Genomic DNA, 13,741 nt, shown 5'->3' with positions numbered 1-13,741 from the left:
GGTGGCAGATAAACGGAAGGGCAATGACACAGGGCAGCAGGTACCCTAAGGGCAAACGTGGTGGATCAGGAGACTCTTTTTGACTTGGGCAGTAATTCCCAGCGACTAAAAATAACTGAATTATAATGACAATTGAAATCCGCTTTTGGTATGAATAATTAATAATTTTACTGGTTGATGGCTTTATGAAATCGTATGAGGACTGTGTTATGTGGGTCTATGCTTTTACGTTGTTGCGGTCTTTTCTTTTTGTTTTGATCTGGAAATTAAAATTGTACCGACCTGGAACGTCCCATTCTGACTTGCCGTGTGGTATACGAATGTTTGACTTGGTTCTTAGACTTAAAGTATAACGTGCACAAATCATTAACACTATATCAAAATTTATTACTGTTAATTGTCAAGTCGCAATCGCATAACCATTCAACAGTGTCAGATGTGAAATATGCAGGATGTTAGGGGAGAACATACCGACACGTGATCCAAGCATAGTTCAGATTTGACATGGAAGAAGCAGTTGACATACTACGTCCGGCTCCTTGCACAGTAACCATTAATAAATAAGTAGTTTGTCAAATATTTGGCACTGTTTTCTTCCTGAACAACTCATTAAGACATAAAATCAGAATGCATCGTATAGAGACATACATAAGGGTGATGCGGTGTTCTTAAGACACACATTCAATCTAAGATGTCTTTGTAATCAGATAACAGTGCAATTTTCTACCTTTTCAGACGGTAATTCAACGCCGTTTACCAAGGAAAAATCAGCTGGCAAACACAAAGCACTGATGCTGGATAAATTCTCACGGGTGGCCTTCCCGTTGGTGTTCTTCTTGTTTAACGTGATTTATTGGATGATCTACTTGAAGAATGAGGCGGTCACATCCTAACCAACATGATTTATTGCATGATCTACTTGAAGTGAGGCGGCCATATCGTGACTAATGAGATTTATAGAATGTTCTGTGTGAAGGATGTGGCGGTCTGACTAACGTGATTTATTGCACGATCTACTTGAAGAATGGGGCGGTCATATTCTAACTAGCGTGATTTCCTGGATGGTCTATGTGACGGGTACAGAGGACATATCCTGACTAACGTGATTTATTGCATGATGTATTCGAAGGATGGGGCGGTCATGTCCTGACTAACATCATTTCCTGATGATCTACGTGCAGGATGAAGCGGTCATATCCTGACTAACGTGATTTATTGCATGATCTACGTGCAGGATGAGGTGGTCATATCCTGACTAACGTGATTTCCTGGATGGTCTATGTGACGGGTACAGAGGACATATCCTGACTAACGTGATTTATTGCATGATGTATTCGAAGGATGGGGCGGTCATGTCCTGACTAACATCATTTCCTGGATGATCTACGTGCAGGATGAAGCGGTCATATCCTGACTAACGTGATTTATTGCATGATCTACGTGCAGGATGAGGTGGTCATATCCTGACTAACGTGATTTCCTGGATGGTCTATGTGACGGGTACAGAGGACATATCCTGACTAACGTGATTTATTGCATGATGTATTCGAAGGATGGGCGGTCATGTCCTGACTAACATCATTTCCTGGATGATCTACGTGCAGGATGAAGCGGTCATATCCTGACTAACGTGATTTATTGCATGATCTACGTGCAGGATGAGGTGGTCATATCCTGACTAACGTGATTTATTGCATGATCTACGGTGCAGGATGAGGTGGTCATATCCTGACTAACGTGATTTATTGCATGATCTACGTGCAGGATGAAGCGGTCATATCCTGACTAACGTGATTTATTGCATGATCTACGTGCAGGATGAAGCGGTCATATCCTGACTAACGTGATTCATTGCATGATCTACGTGCAGGATGAAGCGGTCATATCCTGACTAACGTGATTTATTGCACATGACCAACTGGATGCTGGTGCGCTCAACGTGACGAATCTTAACATCCGCCTGGTGCAAATATCAACGGTTCGTATAATTAGCATAAAATACGTGACACCATATAGACACTGAAGATATTCCGCTCTTGCACGCTGGATGGGATTGTCATTTGTGATCCATGGTTTGGTGGCCATCTTGGTGAGAATTTCTTCACGTTTTTGGTGACAGGAATTGATAAACTCATAAACATAGTAAACTCACTTTCTTTGCTTCAGCATCTTTCCAATCAAAGGGAGTCGATGGTGACACGAAGCGGGATGCCGCAGTCACGTGATCATAAGGTTCCTTGGCACAACGTAAAACCTCAAGCATATTTATATACATATATCTTAAGAGAATAAAAATAGTTATTATATAATCATCACAACGATTATCGAAGTTCTTGATTTTAAAAGACTTGAATTTGTTTTAATATTTTCTTAAAACTGAATGAAAATTATTATGTAGCTGACAGCACTGGATATTATCCAAAGAGAATCGACGAGGCGCGAGTCTTTTTTTTTTTATAGGAAGGTACGGTTACTCGTACTTTCTCCATTAAAGACATCCCAGTTTTTATTTATGGGTCGATGGATCCTAAATTATATGCATATTATTTTTAATTATGTGCATACATCTAATTATATAAGTACCTGTGAGACTCGGAACAACATATGGGAAAAAAGTGTCACAAATAAGACTGTCAAATTTGTTTAATTATAATTTGTTTAATGTTGCAGTGCAAAAAGGGATTAACGTAACTGTAAATTAAGTTCATGACTTCCCGTACTCGAACATACCCTGAGATTTCTCTCTACTATTACGACAAAAACTGTAGGAAACCCGTTGGCAAACCTCACCTCACCCCACTTTGTATTATATATTACGGGGATAAAAATGTTTTTTACAAATATTTCCCTGCGCAAAACCGACTACAAACGCTATAAAGACATTAACTGTGATGTACAGGTGCGAGTGAATATATACACTAATTGCTGTCGGAAATTCAGGCCTTACTTAATTTTTGACCAGACCTCTCTGCTCAAGACAGTTGTTTCCGGTTTGCAATTCCTTCTCGTCCTTGTGCCAGTCACGTCCAACCATGCCTTCAAGACGGTCAGGACCACCACAAGAGCTCTGCTCAAGACAGTTGTTTCCAGTTTGCAATTCCTTCTCGTCCTTGTGCCAGTCACGTCCAACCATGCCTTCAAGACGGTCAGGACCACCACAAGAGCTCTGCTCAAGACAGTTGTTTCCAGTCTGCAATTCCTTCTCGTCCTTGTGCCAGTCACGTCCAACCATGCCTTCAAGGCGGTCAGGACCACCACAAGAGCTCTGCTCAAGACAGTTGTTTCCAGTTTGCAATTCCTTCTCGTCCTTGTGCCAGTCACGTCCAACCATGCCTTCAAGGCGGTCAGGACCACCACAAGAGCTCTGCTCAAGACAGTTGTTTCCAGTTTGCAATTCCTTCTCGTCCTTGTGCCAGTCACGTCCAACCAATGCCTTCAAGACGGTCAGGACCACCACAAGAGCTCTGCTCAAGACAGTTGTTTCCGGTTTGCAATTCCTTCTCGTCCTTGTGCCAGTCACGTCCAACCATGCCTTCAAGACGGCCAGGACCACCACAAGAGCTCTGCTCAAGACAGTTGTTTCCAGTTTGCAATTCCTTCTCGTCCTTGTGCCAGTCACGTCCAACCATGCCTTCAAGACGGTCAGGACCACCACAAGAGCTCTGCTCAAGACAGTTGTTTCCAGTTTGCAATTCCTTCTCGTCCTTGTGCCAGTCACGTCCAACCATGCCTTCAAGACGGTCAGGACCACCACAAGAGCTCTGCTCAAGACAGTTGTTTCCAGTTTGCAATTCCTTCTCGTCCTTGTGCCAGTCACGTCCAACCATGCCTTCAAGACGGTCAGGACCACCACAAGAGCTCTGCTCAAGACAGTTGTTTCCAGTCTGCAATTCCTTCTCGTCCTTGTGCCAGTCACGTCCAACCATGCCTTCAAGACGGTCAGGACCACCACAAGAGCTCTGCTCAAGACAGTTGTTTCCAGTTTGCAATTCCTTCTCGTCCTTGTGCCAGTCACGTCCAACCATGCCTTCAAGACGGTAAGGACCACCACAAGAGCTCTGCTCAAGACAGTTGTTTCCAGTTTGCAATTCCTTCTCGTCCTTGTGCCAGTCACGTCCAACCATGCCTTCAAGACGGTAAGGACCACCACAAGAGCTCTGCTCAAGACAGTTGTTTCCAGTTTGCAATTCCTTCTCGTCCTTGTGCCAGTCACGTTCAACCATGCCTTCAAGACGGTAAGGACCACCACAAGAGCTCTGCTCAAGACAGTTGTTTCCAGTTTGCAATTCCTTCTCGTCCTTGTGCCAGTCACGTCCAACCATGCCTTCAAGACGGTCAGGACCACCACAAGAGCTCTGCTCAAGACAGTTGTTTCCAGTTTGCAATTCCTTCTCGTCCTTGTGCCAGTCACGTCCAACCATGCCTTCAAGACGGTCAGGACACCACAAGAGCTCTGCTCAGACAGTTGTTTCCAGTTTGCAATTCCTTCTCGTCCTTTGTGCCAGTCACGTCCAACCATGCCTTCAAGGCGGTCAGGACCACCACAAGAGCTCTGCTCAAGACAGTTGTTTCCAGTTTGCAATTCCTTCTCGTCCTTGTGCCAGTCACGTCCAACCATGCCTTCAAGACGGTCAGGACCACCACAAGAGCTCTGCTCAAGACAGTTGTTTCCAGTTTGCAATTCCTTCTCGTCCTTGTGCCAGTCACGTCCAACCAATGCCCTTCAAGACGGGTCAGGACCACCACAGAGCTCTGCTCAAGACAGTTGTTTCCGGTTTGCAATTCCTTCTCGTCCTTGTGCCAGTCACGTCCAACCATGCCTTCAAGACGGCCAGGACCACCACAAGAGCTCTGCTCAAGACAGTTGTTTCCAGTTTGCAATTCCTTCTCGTCCTTGTGCCAGTCACGTCCAACCATGCCTTCAAGACGGTCAGGACCACCACAAGAGCTCTGCTCAAGACAGTTGTTTCCAGTTTGCAATTCCTTCTCGTCCTTGTGCCAGTCACGTCCAACCTGCCTTCAAGACGGTCAGGACCACCACAAGAGCTCTGCTCAAGACAGTTGTTTCCAGTTTGCAATTCCTTCTCGTCCTTGTGCCAGTCCACGTCCAACATGCCTTCAAGACGGTCAGGACCACCACAAGAGCTCTGCTCAAGACAGTTGTTTCCAGTCTGCAATTCCTTCTCGTCCTTGTGCCAGTCACGTCCAACCATGCCTTCAGACGGTCAGGACCACCACAAGAGCTCTGCTCAAGACAGTTGTTTCCAGTTTGCAATTCCTTCTCGTCCTTGTGCCAGTCACGTCCAACCATGCCTTCAAGACGGTAAGGACCACCACAAGAGCTCTGCTCAAGACAGTTGTTTCCAGTTTGCAATTCCTTCTCGTCCTTGTGCCAGTCACGTCCAACCATGCCTTCAAGACGGTAAGGACCACCACAAGAGCTCTGCTCAAGACAGTTGTTTCCAGTTTGCAATTCCTTCTCGTCCTTGTGCCAGTCACGTTCAACCATGCCTTCAAGACGGTAAGGACCACCACAAGAGCTCTGCTCAAGACAGTTGTTTCCAGTTTGCAATTCCTTCTCGTCCTTGTGCCAGTCACGTCCAACCATGCCTTCAAGACGGTCAGGACCACCACAAGAGCTCTGCTCAAGACAGTTGTTTCCAGTTTGCAATTCCTTCTCGTCCTTGTGCCAGTCACGTCCAACCAATGCCTTCAAGACGGTCAGGACCACCACAAGAGCTCTGCTCAAGACAGTTGTTTCCGGTTTGCAATTCCTTCTCGTCCTTGTGCCAGTCACGTCCAACCATGCCTTCAAGACGGCCAGGACCACCACAAGAGCTCTGCTCAAGACAGTTGTTTCCAGTTTGCAATTCCTTCTCGTCCTTGTGCCAGTCACGTCCAACCATGCCTTCAAGACGGTCAGGACCACCACAAGAGCTCTGCTCAAGACAGTTGTTTCCAGTCTGCAATTCCTTCTCGTCCTTGTGCCAGTCACGTCCAACCATGCCTTCAAGACGGTCAGGACCACCACAAGAGCTCTGCTCAAGACAGTTGTTTCCAGTTTGCAATTCCTTCTCGTCCTTGTGCCAGTCACGTCCAACCATGCCTTCAAGACGGTCAGGACCACCACAAGAGCTCTGCTCAAGACAGTTGTTTCCGGTTTGCAATTCCTTCTCGTCCTTGTGCCAGTCACGTCCAACCATGCCTTCAAGACGGTCAGGACCACCACAAGAGCTCTGCTCAAGACAGTTGTTTCCAGTTTGCAATTCCTTCTCGTCCTTGTGCCAGTCACGTCCAACCATGCCTTCAAGACGGTCAGGACCACCACAAGAGCTCTGCTCAAGACAGTTGTTTCCAGTTTGCAATTCCTTCTCGTCCTTGTGCCAGTCACGTCCAACCATGCCTTCAAGACGGTAAGGACCACCACAAGAGCAATGACAAATAATTCTGAATGTAGGTTTATTTGAGGAATATGTTTGGAAAACGCTTCAGTTCATCCAAAATCAAATATGGAATTAAAGGATTACTGCCGCCCAGATTTAGTTACTGGCCCTAATCTCCACCCTTTACTGCTCAGCAGGTGGACGTCTAAGTGGCGGTAAATAATCTGAGAATTCGTATCAAGACGATGTCATTTCTGAGATGGATTCTAACTACACACAAGCAAATTTACTGCCGTATCAGTTTGAACCCATAGGGGACGACGTTGAAGTTCCGATGTATGACACAGACATCTGGACAGATTTCAGATTTCCAGTGTTTAGACGCTGGATTTGATCTTTGTCCAGTCACTTCCAACCTTAGTGGCAATACGACCTAGAAAGCTTCAGCTTTACCTGTGTTACACTGTACATTTCGTGTGTTCATTTTAAAATTTAATATATATGCTATTCTTTCTCTCTGTTCCCCTTCACAACAAAATATCATTTTATTTCCGGAGGGATAAATGTACGATGTGGACGTCTCCGTTACAGTGTACAGAGATTTACTATCTACCACTTTTCAGTTCAGTTAACAGTATTTTATAAGTACTGTGTGCAAGTGCCGTTGTAGAAATTCAGCTGCATTCCTGTCGCAGCTTCCAGCTGCAAAATTGCGAGAGAATGTAAAAATCCTTACTACTTGTGCTGTAAATCCACGTCTTCCTGAGGGCCAAATCGTCTGGAAACTCCAGGGTCCTTCAACCACCCGTTTTTACAAACGTATGCAGAACAACAAACCATTTCGTGGAGAAATTCGATATGCTTATCAACTAAATGCGAAACTCTGACTGCCAATAAAGGTTGAACTTGTATGACGTAATTCGGCGGAGACTACCGAGTGTTGGCCGGAAAAACTACATAAAATCAGCCTCATTATCTGGTACATTATTGTACTCTTTATCAATATTTATATATTTCCTAATCCTTTAATAGTGTTCTCACAAAAGATTCCCTACCACAGATTACTACAGTCATACCACAATATCTATCAAAACGAAACTCTGTTTAACTTGTTATGACAAACAGTCCACAATCATACCCATTTACCTGCCTATTGTGCATTGGGAATTTAACTGAGAACAGTACTGAAGTATCTATATCATTAAGTCTTGGTCTTTTCTTTGTCAGATTTCGTTCACAGTTTATTGAAATTTCACACATATTGACTGTTTTCAACGGAAGCCCATTAGTCTTACGGTGAAAAAAAATATTGGGAGTCATAAAGTCGAAATTTCGACTTCCTGTTGGATCTGCCAGGCACTTGAGTAGAGCTTGTGTTGTTACGTGTCAGTGACTAAAGGCAATTTTGGTAGCGAGTATGACCGATTTTACAGACAAATGAATACAGACGACTCGCTAAAAGAAATAGACTTTAGCTATGTTTCAGATGGGCGCTTAGGTATAGCTAGTGGTTAGCTAACACCTCAGCTAGCTGAGGTAGCTTGTGGCGAGCTTAAATGGGCGTGCATATCCATACATCATCGATATGTGAGAAATTTTTGAGTATGGCAAACATTGTCAAATTAAATAATGATAGGCCCTTCATGTACTACTAGGCTATACATAGACCACAATCAACTACGAAATACCACTACAAAACTAATAGAGCCTAAATCTGAAGCATTTCTTCTGCATTAAAAAATGAAATGACCCAAAACCCCTCCTACTCATCTCTGCAAACAATGACACTAATATTTAAAAGTATTTAACATTAACAATTAATCTTAAAGGAAATGAAGAGGTTGCCGAGTACGATTTTATTTATTCATTTGATTGGTGTTTTTACGTTGTACTCAAGAATATTTCACTTATACGACGGCGGCCAGCATTATGGTGGGAAGAAACCAGGCAGAGCCTGGCGAAAACCCACAACCATCCGCAGGTTGTTGACAGACCTTCCCAATTACGGCCGGAGAGGAAACCAGCATGAGCTGGACTTGAACTCACAGCGACCACATGGTGGGAGGCTTCTGGGTCACTACGCTGCGCTAGCGCGCTAACAACTGAGCCACAGAGGCCCCCTGCCGAAGCCCTGGCCCTGAATGCGACACTACACAATACTGGTATGAATTTTTATCACATAAATTAAAGCACTCTAATGATAATATAGACGCAGATATAATCGTCATGACACGAGAAAAAAGGTATTACCTAAAAATTAATAGTAAAAAGTTTTAACACGTTACAACAGCGTCAGCAACTTTGAGGCTTTTTGGCCAGTGGACATGTTGCCATGTTTATTCGAGACCGCGCTTTATTCGCAAGAGGCAGCGGCGAGCAGACGACGAGGTAAAGGATCACATGGACGAAGAACACTGATCGATGATCTCAGAACTACGGCTCCAAAAATTACAGTAGGCTGTGTTAGACAACAGAACAGTTTGTACAGCATATATGTGAAATATGAACTGCATTAAAATCTGGTTTTGGGAGTGAGGTCGTGAAGTTTTGTATAATTACAAACTCCCTTGTTATAAAGGCAATGTTTTCACCACCGACGTCTTCCTCAACGTAAACGCTTATAAAATGGATACAGTTTGAGTGAATTATAGAAAATTCTGTGAGCGCATGACGGGCTAAGCATTCTGAGTGATGTAGATAAACGTGACTTAGCGGTCATATTGATTTTTGTCCAAAAACTTTAATAAACGTGTGCTCCATTATAACCACTGAACCAATTATTCTGAAATTTGGTTCACGGCATGTACAACAACCTAACCCAGTACATACGATGGCCATGGCTTTGTGTAAGACTGCGTGAAACTAATCACTGTAGTTCAGCAGTGAGTGAGTGAGTAAGTAAGTGACTGGATTTGAATATTTGGCGTTTTCCAAGTCCAAACAGGGATGATGCACTCCACCTGCAGGTCAGCAGGCTACAGGGAATGTATTCTAATTCTGCCGGCTGTAGATCAAAGGCACAATATCACTGCACACGTGGTCGAGCACTGCTATTTGGAATCAAATCTCCAGTTCAAATCCAGTCTCTTCCTTTACATCCTGAAAACATTTTTTTCTCTTTTTGTCTCCATTTTCTTTCTTCTGTACTATCGCTATCAGACTGGTGTTCAAATCCAGTTTGCTTTGTATACAAAGACAAGCGTGGATATTTTCAGCAGAATTTTTCCCACGTTTGCCGCCATATTGCTACCAGAAAGCTCTTACAAGTATTTCTTCTCGAAAACGTGGTCACGTTTGTCGCGTGAACAAAATGCTTTGAATCTGAATATAGTGAAAAAACAGTATAAAACGATACAAGATAAAAGTATACAGTTGCTTGAATATGGCATGAAAGAAGTCAAATAAAGGCACTTGTACATGTACATATACGTACATGTGTGTGAGTTTATCCTATGGTAGATATTGTACGTGTAAAATCAAACTGAACTGAGACGATGTCCTGTTTTCCAGCCTCCTTCCAGTCGCCTACCCATCGCGGACCCATTGAAATGTAGAAGATGTGTTGAGGGGACATGATTTCATACTTGTGACTGAACCCTTCCGTAGCTGCTGTAGTAATTACGCTGCATGTAAGTGATCATTACATGGTCCATGCGTGCCATTGTGTGTTGGTGCCTCACAAGTTTACCACAGTATCCGTATATAGAGGAAACCTCATAAATATCCCAGGTAAACGCCATTGATATGCCATTGTGTGATGTTACCTTGTAAATTCACTATAGTATTTGTATATAGAGGAAACCTGATATATATCTCATGTAAACACTTGATATGCCATTGTGTGGTGTTATCTCGTAAGTTCACTGTAGTATTTGTATATATTGGAAACCTCATAAGTATTTCAGCAAAACACTGACCTGTCTAACACTTGATATGCCATTATTTGATGTTACCTCACAAATTATCTACAATATTTGTTTGTAGAGGAAACCTCATATTAAGCATCCTAGGAAAGCACTAAATGACCAGTCTGTAACACTTTGACATGCCATTGTGTGATGTTATCCCACAAGTTCACTATAGTATTTGTTTGTACAGGAAACCTCATTTTGAATATCCCCGGAAAAATACTGAATGACCAATCTGTAACACTTGCACCTGTTAGTTTTATTTTATAGATAGAATACATGTATATGTTACCCACACGAATGATGATTATATATATATATATATATATATATATATGTCTTCGCCATGATGTGAAAAAAGGAGAAAAAATATTTTTGTAAAGGATTATTATTTTGAAGAAAACGTGGCCACATACTAAGTTCCGGCTTCAGAGCAAATTTCAGAGCAAGTGCTACAGACTCCATCCATTATATATTTCACTCATGCCAGGCACTCTAAGGCTATCGTTGATTAAGACATAAGTGTACCTGTAGAATGAATGCACCATAGCGAGTCATTCCCTTGCGCAGAATTTCCCGTTAATATCTCAAAAAAGGGTAGCTTTAAGGCTATTAAACAGATAGAATAATGCATGGACGCAACAAGGGTATATATAAATGATTATGTCAGTGTTCGGTTTGGATTAAGACGCTTTAGACTTCAGGTCATCACCTAAGTGGGCACAGGTGGACTTAGAGTGACGATGACCTGTGAAACATGTATGTTTGCCTGTCATGGATGTGAGTTGGACAATGACCCGTGGGAAAATATGATGGGCCATGCCCCCGCCAAGATCCCCCCCCCCCCATGTTTCATAATATCAGATTTAAATGACACGGTTCTGTTTTTGATTATTCAGATCAGGAAAAAAAGAAAGCTTATCCAACAAAATAACGACTATGTTTTTTTATTGCGTTTTGTCTACATACAGCATGCTATAAGTAAAGGTGTGGATTTGTGACCTACAGATTAAATGACTTTCACCTGTATATGTTTATGAGCTTAAACGTTCGTCACTAAAAAAAGGTGAAGAAATTCTCATTAAGACGGTCACAAAAAAACAGGACAGTGCTAACGATATCTCGGTCTGAACCAAGAACAGACCCATGGATCACAAATGACAGTCCCATCCAGCGTCCAAGAGCGTAATATCTTCAGTGTCTGTGGGGTCACATATTTTATATCAATTACATGAACCGTTGACATTTGCACCAGGCGCAGGTGAAAATTCGACAGGATATGACCGCCCCAGCATTGAGCAGATCATGTAATGAATCAGGATATGACCGCTCCACCCTTCAAGTAAATCATGCAATAAATCCCGTTAATCAGGATATGACCTCCTCATTCTTCACGCACACCATGCAATAAATCACGTTAGTCAGGATATTACCGCCTCACAATTTAAGTAGATTATGCAATAAGTCACGTTAGTCAGGATATGACTGCTTCATCTTGCACGTAGATCATGCAATAAATCACGTTATAGTCAGGATATGACCGCTACATCCTTCACATAAATCATCCCATAAATCACGTTGGTCAGGATGTGACCGCCTCATTGTTCAAGTAGATCATCCAATAAATCACGTTAAACAAAAAGAACACCAATGGGAAAGCCACTCGGGAGAATTTATCCAGCATCAGTGCCTTATGTTTGCCAAATGGTTTTTCCCTGGATGATGATGAATTTTGCTGAGCCTTACTCGTCTGAAAAGGTAGAAAATTGCAATGTTATCTTATAACATAGATGTCTTTGATTTGTTTGTTTGTTTGTTTGATTGGTGTTTTACACCGTACTCAAGAATATTTCACTTATACGACGGCGGTCAGCATTATGGTGGGTGGAAACGACCATCCGCGGGTTGCTGCAGACCTTCCCACTTACGGCCGGAGAGGAAGCCAGCATGAGCTGGACTTGAACTCACAGCGACCGCATTGGTGAGAGGCTCCTCGGTCATTACGCTGCGCTAGCGGGCTAACCGACTGAGCCACGGAGGCCCCTAGATATCTCTGATTCAATGTGTGTCTTAAGCGAACCATAGCTATCTCCTGGGGTCTTGTGATTTAAAGTCTTAATGAGTGGTTTAGGAACAAAACACTGCCGAATATTTGACAAGCTACTTATCCACTGGAGGCTACTGTGGAGGGATACAACATATCAACAGCTTTTTCCATGTCAAATCTGAGCGATGGTTGGATCACATGTCGGTATGTTCTCCTCTAACATCTTGCAGTTTTATCAGAAATCTGACCTTGTTGGATAGCTATGCGACTTGACAATAAACAATAATAAATTCTCATACAGCGAAATGAATGGAGCAGACTAAACTTTAAATCTGAGAAACAAACCTAACATTACCAACCCGTCAACTAAGAATGAGACGTTCCAGGTCGATACAAGGTTAATTTCCGGATCAAAACAAAAATAAAAGACAGACACACAAGCAACAACATATAAGCATGGGAGCCTATAATTACTGAAGCCCCCGTAAGATTTCGTAAATCCATCAATCAGTCAAATTATTGGTATTCATACCAAAAGCGGATTTCAACTCAGTATTCCAGAATTACTATTCAGGTATTAGAATTCAGCTGCATAATTACTGTCCAAGGCCAAAGAGTCAGTACATATGCCCTCAGTGTACCTGCTGCCCTGTGTCATTGCTCACATCGTTAATCTGCTGCCCTGTGTCATTGCTCACATCGTTTATCTGCTGCCCTGTGTCATTGCTCACATCGTTAATCTGCTGCCCTGTGTCATTGCTCACATCGTTTATCTGCTGCCCTGTGTCATTGCTCACATCGTTTATCTGCTGCCCTGTGTCATTGCTCACATCGTTAATCTGCTGCCCTGTGTCATTGCTCACATCGTTTATCTGCTGCCCTGTGTCATTGCACCACCGTTCATCTACTGTCCTGTGCCTTGTACTGCCTTGTGTCATGGCCCCACCGTTTATCTGTTGCCTTGTGTTATTGCACCACCGTTCATCTACTGTCCTGTGCCTTGTACTGCCTTGTGTCATGGCCCCACCGTTTATCAGTTGCCTTGTGTTATTGCACCACCGTTCATCTACTGTCCTGTGCCTTGTACTGCCTTGTGTCATGGCCCCACCGTTTATCAGTTGCCTTGTGTTATTGTACCACCATTCATCTACTGTCCGTTTATCTGCATTACCCTGTTTGTCCCTGCCCTGTGTCATTTTCCCATCGTTTATCTGCTGCACTGTGTCATTGCACCATCGTGTATCTGCTATCCTTTGTCATTGCCCCACGGTTTATCTACTGCCTTGTGTCATCGCCCCACGGTTTATCTACTGCCTTGTGTCATGGCCCCACCGTTTATCTACTGCCTTGTGCCCTTGTAACGATATAGGACACAGTTATCACAGACCGGCCCCGATGGCATA

The sequence above is a fragment of the Liolophura sinensis genome, chromosome 8, assembly GCF_032854445.1.
Source record: "Liolophura sinensis isolate JHLJ2023 chromosome 8, CUHK_Ljap_v2, whole genome shotgun sequence".
NCBI lineage: Eukaryota > Metazoa > Mollusca > Polyplacophora > Chitonida > Chitonidae > Liolophura > Liolophura sinensis.
The sequence above is the reverse complement of the archived record's forward strand: the minus strand, read 5'-3'. Positions refer to the sequence as shown.